At 53.9% G+C, this 12,683-nt stretch overlaps 1 protein-coding gene across 2 annotated transcripts in view; it reads right to left on the bottom strand.

Annotated features, from left to right (window-relative positions):
• SLC25A39 (solute carrier family 25 member 39) overlaps positions 1 to 12,683 on the bottom strand; it is a 75,376-nt gene that overhangs the window by 30,577 nt on the left and 32,116 nt on the right. The window lies entirely within an intron of this gene.

The following is a 12,683-nucleotide window of genomic DNA, read 5'->3' as shown; positions in this document are numbered from 1 at the left end:
GGCTGGTCACCGGTTCCTGGGCTCGGGCTGCGAAAGAGGCAGAGACTGAAAGAGGAGGTCAGATGGGCACGAGTGAACAGAGGTTTGAAAGCGGACAGAAAGGGGGTTTTGTGGACACTGCACGGAGGAAGGAAACCGTCCCAGCCCAGCTCCAACCCTGCATGGCTGCGGGACGCACGGCAAGTGCTTGCCCTACTCCGGGCTTCCATGACCTCATCTGTAAAGGGAGAGTGTCGGTCCTGCGGCCGCCAGCTTGGGGATTTCCTGCTTCAGACTCAAACAATAGAAACGCAGAGACAAGGACCGAGAGGTGGCATATCCAGTAATTCCACAACCATTTCCTAGGGCTCACCACAAGCCCGCACGTGCCGAGCCCCGGCAGAGAGAGTAAGGGCGTCCATGCATTCAGACCCGGAGCTGGAATCCTCCAGTTTGCAGAGGGTCTGTTCCAGGCTCTGCACTGGGGGCTTCACCTGGTGGTCACACTTAATCCTTATAGCCTCCTCATTTTACAGAGGAGGAAACTAACACGACAGAGAGGTAAAGTGGCTTCCCAGTAAAAAGAATAACCAATGAATGGGCGCCGGCTCTGTGCCGGTGCCGTGCCCAGCGCTTTACATGCACCATCTCTCTGAGCTCTGCAAGCCCCTCTGAGGAAGGCGCTGTTTACTATTCTTTCCCTCTTACAGGTGAGAAAGCTGAGGGTGGAGAGGTAGGCGACTCCCCGCAGCTGGTGTCCTGCCTGAGGCCAAGCCCTGGGCTCCCTCCGGCCACCCTTGGCCTTCATGCCAGTCAGGAGCAGAGTGGCCGTGGCGAGGGGGGATGGGGATGCCTCCTCTGCTCCGCCTTGGTGTTCAGTCTCCCAGCTGGTGGCATCTGTTCCAGGCCCTGGTCCAGACTGGGCTGTTTTCTGCAGCTCGCGGCAGCGAATACCAGATGCAGGCCCTGCCTTCCCACCACAGCCCAGAGGTCCCAGGCACCTTGCCCTCTGCCTGTCCCAGTTGCCGAGAGGCAGCTGAGTGCAGGAGACTGCAACACAGCACCTCTCCCAGGGCCCAGAAGGGACTGGCAGCCAGCTAGGTGAGAGGCAGGGAGAAGGGGGGATGACAAATGGGAACGTCTGGCTTAGAAGGAGAATCCACCCAGCTGTTCGGCTGTCCTGCGGGGACCAGCCCACCAGTCACCCAAGCAGCAGCAGAGCGGACTGGCCTCTGGTCCTTCTACTCACACCATGTGCTCTTGGTCACTCTTGTCACCTTGACTGGGCGTGGCTGTTTCCCCAAATCCACCCGACGTCGCACTTGACTTGCTTATGATTCTCCAGGAAGAAGTGATGGCTCTTTTCACTCATTTGATTCCAATTTGGACTTGGGTCAGTTCAATTTATTTGAAGGCTCCAGTGCCTCGCACTGCGCTGGGCTCTGGGGAAATCAGACGAGAGAGGCCTGCCTCCCCCTAGCCAGGCCCCTGGGCTGGAGGAGATGGTCAGAAAGCCTGGGCTTTGGGGGCATTGAGCAGGGCCCCGGGATGCCCTGAGAGGGTAACCTGATTGGTCCTCCAGGGCCACCCACCCCCCACCCCCTCATCCTCTTCACTTAGAGCCCCTCTTGCCATCCAGACCCGGCCATTTCCTAGAGCACTTGGGAGGCGCCTACCTGGTCCCCTCTCCAAGGTCCACGGATGCCCCTGTCCAAGTTCATGCTTGTAGAAGTTTGGGTGCCAAGTTCAAATGTCGGCAGGAACAAGGTGAGCCGAGGGTGGAGCCCCGAGCTGGGCCTGCGGAAGCCCACCCTGAACTGGGATTTGGTTGTACCCCCATCTGATATTATTCCAGACCACACAGCCCAGATCATGGGTTGGGACTGGTTGTCCCCGAGGGAGACCCTGTGGGCAGGGTGTGAAGTTCTCCTGAAGGGAGGAGACGTTCGTATTTTCAGTCAGGCTGGGACCCGGTCAGTCCTCGATGAGAAGTGAGGATTTGGCAGTAGACCTTGAAAGGGAAGAGGCTGCCTTCCTTCTCTTGGCCTGAGGGAGCTGAGGGGGGAGGGGTCATGGTGACTTGCCCCTTGCCATGGGCTTGACAGTGAAGTGTTAGGTGGGCCGGTGACCACTGAAGGTAGACCCATCTGGTAGTCTCACACCTACTCTTTGGTGCCCAGTGGGTGAGCCTCTGCTGCTCTCCCCAGACCCCTAGCAAAGCCTTGCTGGACAGTTCCCTTGTGGGAACGGAAGGGAGGGTCTGGGTCCAAGTTCAGGGCAAAGTGGTCCATAGTGTTCAGTGGCAGCTAAGGTGAGTGGAGGCCCAGATAGCATGGGATGACCCATCGAAGGGAGCCAGGAGGCTGGCAGAGGGGACGGCGTCTGGCCAGGTGATCTGGAGAGGCCCATGGGTATTCCTTGTGAAGCTGTGGCTTCCTGTGCCCTCCTGGACTGGGGAGTCAAGCACTGCGATTTTGCACTAAAAGCACGTGCGCCACAGCTGGGGCATTCAGGTTCAGCGTGAACTGCTGGGGCAGGTGGCTCTCCCCTTCGCTAGGTGATCTTGAGCTGGCCACATCCTCTCTCCGGTGTTGATTTTCCTCTCTGGGCCGATGTACGCACCAAATGGGATGACAGATGGAAAGGAGCTTGAGAATATAATCTGCTCTGGACGCAGGTAAGGGACTGAGTCGTGAATGGGGAAATAGACCATGGAGACTGAAGGTCACCTGTGTCTCAGGTGACCAGGGCCACACAGCATCCATCCTCAAGGAATTCGTTTCCAATGGAGATAGCAGGTGTCAGCACATAATAACCAGAGTGTGATGACGGCAAGGGGTGTGAACAAAGAATGGGGAGACCGAGGGATGAGTAATTTGGGAAGTGAAGATGTCTCCAGGGAGTCCTCTGAGCCAAGTCTTAGAAAAGTCCATCAGGAGAAGCGGGAGCAAGGCCTCCCAGGTGGAGGCACCAGAGGTGTAAGGTACAGCACGGGCTGGGGACAGAGCAGAGTGGGGGTGAATGGAATTGGGGCAGTAATGCCTCTACGTTGTGAATGGACCAGTCATCCTTATGGCAGGGGGGAGGGGGGAGGGGTGGGAGAGCAGGGAAGCAGGGGGAGGGACTGGAACTGGAAGGGCATTCAGGGATGAGCCCGTCCAGCCCTCCTCTCCTGGAATCCTGTACCCCTTGACTCGCATCCCCGCACCTTTGGCTGGTCCCAGGGGGCATCCCGAGAGCAAGGAGGCTTCTGCCTGTCTGGGGGCAGCAAGGTCAGATCTTGCAAAGGTAACTCACTCCGAGATACAAACCGGGAGTCGGCAGGATCCCCTGAGAACTGGGTGCTCACAGAAGAGGGGGAGGAGCGTTCCAGGGGGTTCTCCAGAAGGGGAGGAGGGAGGTCAAAAGGCAGCCTTGGAGAGCTGTGAGGTCAGCCTGGCCCTCCAGGGAGGGCAGGGAGGTGGGGTGTCCTGGTAGGTAGGATCTGCTCAAGGGGCCTCAAGGCAAGGCTGAGAGCTCTCCCAGAGGGTTGTTTTTTTTTAATTAATTAATTAATTTATTTATTTATTTTTGGCTGCGTTGGGTCTTCGTTGCTGTGCGCTGTGCTCAGGCTTTCTCTAGTTGCGGGGAGCAGGGGTCACTTTTCGTTGTGGTGCACGGGCTTCTCATTGCAGTGGCTTCTCTTGTTGCAGAGCACAGGCTCTAGGCATGTGGGCCTCAGTAGTTGTGGCAGGTGGGCTCAGCAGTTGTGCCTTGTGGGCTCTAGAGCGCAGGCTCAGTAGTTGTGGTGCATGGGCTTAGTTGCTCCGTGGCATGTGGGATCTTCCCGGACCAGGGCTCGAACCCGTGTCCCCTGCATTGGCAGGCAGATTCCCAACCACTGTGCCACCAGGGAAGCCCTTTTTTTTTTTTTTTAATATTTATTTGTCTGGCTGCGCAGGGTCTTAGTTGCTGCTTGTGGGATCTTTAGTTGCAGCTCTAGTTACCTGATCAGGGATAGAACCTGGGCCCCCTGCATTGGGAGCATGGAGTCTTAACCACTGGACCACCAGGGAAGTCCCTCTCTCAGAGTTTTGACACTTGCTCTTCTCTGAAGGTTCTGTATTCTCTGGGCTTCTGGGGTTTTTTTTTTGTTTTTGTTTTTTGTCTTTTTTTTTTGGCTGCGCTGTCCTGCTTGCAGGATCTCAGTTCCCTGACCAGGGATTGAACCCGGGCCATGGCAGTGAAAGCCTGGAACCCTAACCACTAGGCAACCAGGGAACTCCCTGGGCTTCTGGGTTTTTAGACATGCTGTTCCCTTGTCCCGCGACACCCTTCCTTTCTATATCTGCTGAACTGAAGCTTCAGGGTTCAGCTCTTGCATCACCAGCTCCGTGAAGCCTCCCTCCCCTCATGCTCCCCCACCCCTGGAGGACTGAAACGGCTCAGCCCACGCCCACCTGTGTCATCGCCCGTCTGTGCTCTACTGGGAGGGTCCATGGCCCTTTCTCCTCCACAGACCATGAACCTCAAGGACAGGGACCACTGTTCAGTCCCTTAAACCTGACCCAGAGCTCTGTCCATAGCTGATAGTTCATACGTGTTTGTTGACTGTGAATGCCGTCAATGCAAATGTCGGTTCCCCAGCCCACTGCTGAAAGCATGCACGAGGCAATTACTATTGGAGGAAGGCAATACGGGTGACACAGGTTAACAGTCTGGTTTAATTCTGACCTTCCCCCCTAAACACAAATAAGCAAAGGAACAAACTCTGGGCCTCCTCCAGTCTTCACCCATTGGTTCCTCATGCCCCCAGTCGAATTGCTGCCTTGATTCCTCTCCTCCCCTAGCTCCACATCCAGCCACGGCTCATTCTATTGTCTCCACCTCCACTTTTCCACCCTCTTCTCTCCCTCTGTACTGTTTCTCCCCAGGCCCACCGTCCTGCTCCTCCGTCACCCCAGGAGCCTCCCACCTGGCCTCCTGACTTCACAATACAGGGGCCACCCAGCGCTCAGACTCACCTTTGAGAAACAGAAAACAGAAGACATTACTCCCCTGTGTAAAATCCTTCATGACTTCCCCACACCCATTCCCTACTCTGGGCTACTCCTGCCCTCTGCTCACCCCCCTTTTTCTGCTCTGCCAAGGCCCCAGCGCCATTCCTGCCTGTGTCTCCCCACCCTGCCTGGGTGCTCCTCCCCAATCTCCCCCTGGCTGGCTCTTTCTCACCGTTCAGGTTTCAGATCAAATGTTACCCCTGCATCTTTGATCACCCATTTACAGATAACCCCATCGACTCTACCATCACGTCAAGGAAAATCAGGGTGGGCTGTGTATGAGAGAAACCCTGAATCGTATTGGCTTAAGCAAGACAGAAGTTTATTTCTCTTTGATGTGAAAGTCTGGAGGTAGGAGGTCTCAGGCTGGTCCTCCATGGTGTCAGGGACCCCACCCACATACCTTCTTTTTTTTTTAATTAATTAATTTATTTATTTATTTTTGGCTGAGTTGGGTCTCTGTTGCTGCGCACGGGCTTTCTCTAGTTGCGGCGAGTGGGGCTATTCTTCATCGTGGTGTGCGGGCTTCTCATTGCTGTGGCTTCCCTTGTTGCGGAGCACAACTTCTAGGCACGCAGGCTCAGTAGTTGTGGCGCACGAGCTTAGTTGCTCCGCAGCATGTGGGATCTTCCTGGACCAGGGCTTGAACACGTGTCCCCTGTGTTGGCAGGCGGATTCTTAACCACTGCGCCACCAGGGAAGCCCCCACACACCTTCTATCTGTGGCATCTTCAGCGGGTGCTTTCTCCTCTTGGCCAAATATGGCTGCTTGAGCTTCAGCCATCACCTCTGCATTCCAGCAGGTAGGAAAGAGGAAGGGGTAAAGAAAGATGTGCCCCTTTCTTTAAGGACATTTCCCAGAGGTGGCTTCTGCTTATATCCCTTTAGTCAGGACTTAGTCACATGGCTAAGCTGAGCTTCAAGGGAGCCTGGGAAGCCATGTGTCCAGAGTTACACAAGAAGAAGAGGAAGGGAATTCCCAGGTGGTCCAGTGGTTAGGACTCCGCACTTTCACTGCCAAGGGCTCAGGTTCAATCCCGGGCTGGGGAACTAAGATCCTACAGCCAAAAAAAAAAAAAAGAGAGAGAATGAAAATGAGAGGACACCCAGTAATCTCAGCCAGGACCACATCACCTGCTTTTTCCTATCAGCTGATAATTTCCCGTTTTATTTATTGTTTATTGTTATCTCTCTCCACTAGACCATAAACTCCATGAAGACAAGTTCTTTTTATTTTTATATTAAAAAAAATTTTTTTATTGAGGTATAGTTGACTTACAATAAGATATACGTTTCAGGTGTACAACATATTGATTCATAATTTTTAAAGATTATACTCCATTTATAGTTACCATAAAATATTGGCTATATCCTCTGTGCTGTACAATATATCCTTGTGGCCTATTTATTTTATACATAGTAGTTCGTTGAAGACCCGTTCTTTGCTAGGCTTGTCCATCACTGTGCCTGGCACAGGGTAGGCTCTGAATTTTTACTGAATGAATGATTGAATGATTCTCCACGATAACTGTATGAGAGATGCATTCTCATTCCCATTTTACCGATGGTGAAAATGAGTCTCAGAGAGATTAAGTAACCCGCCTAAGGTCACACAGTAGGCAATAGGGTCAGGATTTGAACCTTGCTCTCGGCGGCTCCAGTGTTCTTTCAACTTTCACTTCACACACTGGCTTCTCTGATCTCTCAGCTCCACCCTGGATTAGTTAGAAGTCAGGACACAATCACCTGGATTCTGTAAATGCCATTTCCCTGTGAAATTCTCAAGTTCTCACTTATATTGGGCTCTAATGGGATTAACATCAGAAATGGTTGGGACAAGTTTGTGTTACCTTTCTGTTACTCACTAGGTGAGGATGTTACTGGAATCCATGAGATAAATTCCTCCTGGAAGTAAGCACTTTTCATCCTTCCCTCCCAGGGCTATTAGGAGGATTAAATGAGCTAATACATGGGAAAGCTCTTTTTTTGGTTTTTTTTTTGTTTGTTTTTTTGCGGTACGCGGGCCTCTCACTGTTGTGGCCTCTTCCGTTGCGGAGCACAGGCTCCGGACGCACAGGCTCAGCGGCCATGGCTCACGGGCCCAGCCTCTCCGCAGCATGTGGGATCCTCCCGGACCGGGGCACGAACCCGCGTCCCCTGCATCGGCAGGCGGACTCCCAAACACTGCGCCACCAGGGAAGCCCGGAAAGCTCTTTTTTTAAAAAAAATATTTATTTATTTGGTTGTGTTGGGTCTTATTTGCAGCAGGTGGGCTCCTTAGTTGCGGCTTACGGGCTCCTTAGTTGTGGTTTGCAAACTCTTAGTTGCGGCATGCAACTGGTTCCCGTACCAGGGATCGAACCCGGGCCCCCTACATTGGGAGCGTGGAGTCTTAACCACTGCGCGCCACCAGGGAAGTCCTGGGAAAGCTCTTTACAAAAGACTCGGTGATGAATAAATGGTGGGCCCCTATCACATGCAGTAACAGGGAACACTTAGTTCGCCAAGGCTAAGCTGCAGCTTCTCAGGCCCCAGGAATTCTCCAGTAAGAGAATAAAGTGGTCAGAGAAGGCTTCAAGGAGGAGGGAGGAGGCATCTTTTTTGGGGGCTGTGCTGCGCGGCTTGTGGGATCTCAGTTCCCCCACCAGGGATTGAACCTGGGCCCTCATCATTGAAAGTGTGGAATCTTAATCACTGGACCACCAGGGAATTCCCAAGGAGGAGGCACCTTGAAAGCCGGAGGCGGGGCGGTGGGGTGGGGGCATTGGGGAATCCTCTGGTGTAGAACATTTGACAGTATTATCTCTGTCCCCTGCTGTGTTGATCCCTGAGGTCCCTGCCATTTTCCAACCTGGTCTGCACTAGCCTGCCTCTTCCCACCCTTTCCGGTACTATCTCATCCATCACTAATCCCACCATCTAGCCTCTGTCCTCGGGGTGAAAACACAGCTCACAGGTGGAGACAGTAGCTCTAGGATGGCTCACAAGTCCCCAGAGACCACAGGGCTTCAAAATGAGGAATAGTCTTGGAACAAGCCTCAGACCACAGTGGGATGCTGAAATCCAGGCCCCCTCCACCTCATCTCTTCCCCATTAAGTAGCAACCCCTGACCCTCTGCTTCCTCATCTAGACAGAAAGACTCGATCACATGGCACAGAGACCACCCTCCATAAGGTAAGCTGTCCTTACTCACAGCCTGTTCTCCGTTAATCCTCACAACACTTGAAGAAAGTGGGGCACAGAGAGGTAATGTAACTCCCCAGGGGTCACCCAGCTCATAGGCAGCCAGGGTCTAAAGCTTGGGATGGGGTCAGGGAGGGAAAACCCTCAAGGAAATGGCTCTTCTGGGTCAGTGAGAGTTCAAGGTCACACCGACCAGGCCCAGGGAGCAGCGCTGGGGCGGGGCTGCAGCAGACCGGAAACCGCCGCTCACTAGACTGACTCAGGCCTGGAGGGCGGGCTGGCCAGTGGGGGACAGTCACTCGTTGCCTGTCCTGGATCCACTATGCGGGAGAGGCCCAAGACCCCCGCTCTGCCCACTTAGGGCCCAGGCGGCCTGGACGCAGGCCTGCTTGGGGAGCTCTACACCTGAAGGACCTGCAGGGAGCGGCAGAGAACCTGAGGGTGGGGGAGAACCTGCGGGGGGCGGGGAGGGGACTGTGTTCGAAGAGGACCCATCCCTGGGGGCCTCTGTGTGTGGGAGGGGGGATCCGGGCCTGGGGAGCCCCGAGCGGGCGGAGAAAGCCCATGGAAAGCAGTTTCCTCTTCCTTCCCAAAGCGGGTAGGGCACGTAGGGGGTCCGCACGTGCTCCAGGGGCCCACTGATCCTGCCCACCTAAGCCTCTCCTGCCCTTCTAACCACTCCTGCTGCCAGCTGCTCCTGGCGTCCCAGGATAAAGTCCAGATTCTTCCTTCTGACCCGATTTTTGCTCACCTCCCGGCCTGGCCTTCCTGTCTGTGAACTTCTCTTGATCCCAAGTCCTGCCCTACTGGTCCTAGCTTCCGTGCTCTCCTCTGAACTGGTTAAGTGTTAAAATTGAGCTCTGTCCCTTCTCCAGTGCAGCCACACCCGCCTCTGTTGACTGGCTGCCCAGCACGCATGACCACTGGTCCTCCTGCCGGGACCTCCTCCCCTTCCTGAGGGGCCCCTTGTGAGTGTCATCCTCTGCTTTCAGGGCAGGCCTGCACCCAGGAGGGAGCTCAGAACTAGGTGTGGCAGGGGCTGACCATGGAACCCGCTGGGAAGCTGCCTCTGTCCTCCCTCCCTTCCTGACCCTTTGAAATACTCAGAGCTGTGGAGGGGCCGCTTTGCTTGGGGGGGCGGTGGTATTTGTGCCTGCCATGTCAGTGTTCACTAGTGAGTTCTGTGTGGCAAGACAGCTGTTGGTGGACCCGAGGGGAGGGGGAAATCCCCTTCCACCCTCCCTCTGTCTTGTCCCTGGCTTGTCTCTCACTGCATCCCCTGGGATCTCTCTCCATGGCTGACCCACCCCTCCCGGGGTAGGTGGGTCTCTCTGTGAGTCTGGCCCTCCCCCGCCTCTCAGCCCAAGAGAGCCTCTTCTCTCTCCATCCCTGCTGGAGGAGGGGTCAGATGGCTTCTCCAGAAAAGAGCCCAGCCTGACTTGAGGGACTGCCCCTCCCTCGGGGAGCAGCTCCATCCCTTCTTGGTCCTCCCTATCTGCTGAGCCAGATGTGTGGGGCCTCTGCCTGACAGCTGATGGCAGAGTCTGTCTCAGGGCCTGGGCCTATGGGTGTGTCCCCCACTGTGTATGTGTGTGTGTGTGGTGTGTGTGGGGGGGAGTTGGGGGGAGGAGTTGTGGTTAAACCAGTGGCTTTGGAGTCAAACCAACTGGGTCTGGCCTCTTACTAGCTGTGTGACCTTGAGTAAGTTTCCAGATGTCTTCAAAGTCTCAGATTCTTCACCCATAACATCCAGCTTCCCAGAGAGGTTGTGCAGGTAGAATGAGATACTGTCCAGGAAGCCCTTAGCACAGCTGCAGGCACGCAGTAAAGTTTGATAAATAGTAGGTTTTGCCATGGTTAGGAGAAAACCCCAGTCAGCCCGAGGGTCCCTCCATATGTTGGACCCTGAGGTCTGATGATCCTGGCAGGTGAGGGTACGTACCCAAAGACCTGGCTGATGGGGAAGGGGAAAAGCAAGGCCTCTGGGTCGCAAAGCCCCTGACCCTAGCTTCTCCTCCTTCGTGAACTATCCGGAGACATTGTCCGGAACTATCAGGAGACATTGAGATGCCCACCCCGACTCCCAGCAGCAAGGTTGAGCTCTGGGAAGACCTCCTGAGGGAAACCTCAGAAACCTCTATTCCTCTCAGGAGCCTCTGTCTTCCTCGGGGGGAAGCCAACCAGGCTCCAGAAGACTCAGCTTAGTAACTGTCTCTCCAGGAGCCTGGAGGAGGGCAGGGAGCCCCAAAGTCCAAATTGCTTCTTGTTTCTTTTTTTTTTCAAGTAGCACATTTTTATTTTATTTCAATTTAATTTATTTTTGACCACACCGCAGGGCATGTGGGATCTTAGCTCCCCCACCAGGGATGGAACCTGCGCCCCCTGCATTGGAGGCGAGGAGTCTTAACCACTGAACTGCCAGGGAAGTCCCTTTATTTTTTATTTTTATTTTATATTAGGGTATCGTTGATTTATGATGTTGTGTTGATTTCAGGTGTACAGCATAGTGATTCAGCTATACATATACATATATCCATTCTTTTTCAGATTCTTTTCCCATATAGGTTATTACAGAGTATTGGGGAGAGTTCCCTGTGCTATACAGTAGGTCCTTATTGATTACCTATTTTATATATAGTAGTGTGCATATGTTAATCCCAAACTCCTAGTTTATCCGCCCCTCCTTGTTCCTTTTTGAATAGACCTGGAGCAGCCAATCAGGACCCAGAGCATCAGCTCTACCCTTACACTGGTTAATTTCAAATGGGGCCTGACCAGTGGTGCTAAAGGGGCTTGGGTGGGACAGGGTGGGGAGTAGAAAGCGGTGTCTTAGCACCCAGGCCCCTATCTCAGGATCCAGCGCTGTCAGCTGGCAGATTTGGGAGGCGACAACATTAACCCATCTTGTCTGGGAGAAAAAAATACTGGGTCTCATATCCGAGGGGAGGGGAGGATGGGGGAAGGGTTTCCAGTCTGTCCCTCAGTTTACCTTCGGGTAACTGGAGGAAATGGGGTTTTCTAAGCCTCAACTTTGAGAAGATGGGGAAGTTAGTTCATTTATTCACCCAAGAATAGGTCCACAACATTTATTTTGCATCTATTAATGTGTCAGGCACCCTGCTAGGTGCTTGGGGATGCAGAAACCCAGGCGGACGGGCCCGGGAGCCTCAGAGTCTGAGGGAAAGTAAATACTGCAGTCCTGGGACTGTGCAGAGAGAGGCAGCAGCCCATAACCAATGGGAGCCTACTGTACACCAAGTTACACATCAGTTTGGCCGGTAAACACCAGGAGGGAGCAGGGATTTCCTCTTGTGGTTTAGCAGAGAGGTAAACAGATGCGCTCAAAGCAGTGTAGCGAGTGTGTCCGTGAAGGAGTGAGCCAACAGCTTGGTGGATCTGCCATCTCTTCTCCATCTCAGATGGGAAGCCTTGGAAGGCGGACGCTAAGATGGACTGCCAGGGCTTCCCTGGTGGCGCAGTGGTTAAGAATCCGCCTGCCAATTCAGGGGACACGGGTTCAAGCCCTGGCCCGGGAAAAATCCCACATGCCACGGAGCAACTAAGCCCGTGCGCCACAGCTACTGACCCTGAGCTCTAGAGCCCGCGAGCCACAACTACTGAGCCCACGTGCCACAACTACTGAAGGCTGCACGCCTAGAGCCCGTGCTCCGCAAGAAGAGAAGCCACGGCAATGAGAAGGCTGCGCATCGCAACGAAGAGTAAGCCCACGCACAGCAACAAAGACCCAACGCAGCAAAAAATAAATAAATAAAATAATTAAATAAATTTATTAAAAAAAAAAAGACGGACTGCCAGTATCTGCAATGTATAGACACCCTCATCCTTCTGCCTCATCTGCCCAGCAGATCCGAAACCTTGCCTGACCTGGGGGTGTCCTCTCACACCCCGGACTCTGCTGCTGGAGGACATTGCTCAAACCAAACATGGCCTGACTCCCGTATTTACCTCTCGAATCAGTTCTTCCACCAAAGGAAATACAATTCCCAGGATGATAGTGGCTTCTGTATCCTGGGGTAGCAAGAAAACTTTCAAGGATGTCAAGGGGCCGTGCTGAGGAGTCCTTCTGTCGGGCAGGGACAGTGCCAGCATCAGAAGGAGAAGGATAATCAGGCTAACCTGAAATAAGCCAGGTGTGAAACGCAGCAAGGCACTGCAGACAGGATGTCCCGATGGTCAAAACATGCTTCTGACAGTGGACAGGCCAGTGCAGGAGAAGTGGCCCTCCATGTGCCCAAGGGGGCAGAAAATGAAGGCAAAAAATGAGTAAGGACATAAGAGATGTCTCCGCCTGCTGGCTTTAAGTTCCCTCTCCTCATTTTGTACTTTAAAACCAGAGTTTAAAGGACTTCCCTGGCGGTCCAGTGGTTAAGACTGCGCTCCCACTGCAGGGGACGCGGGTTCCATCCCTGGTCGGGGAACTAAGATCCCACAAGCTGCACCGCGCGGTCAAAGAAAAACAC

Source organism: Orcinus orca, chromosome 19 (genome assembly GCF_937001465.1).
Source record: "Orcinus orca chromosome 19, mOrcOrc1.1, whole genome shotgun sequence".
NCBI classification, from domain to species: Eukaryota; Metazoa; Chordata; class Mammalia; order Artiodactyla; family Delphinidae; genus Orcinus; species Orcinus orca.
This window is presented reverse-complemented; position numbering and strand designations above follow the sequence as displayed.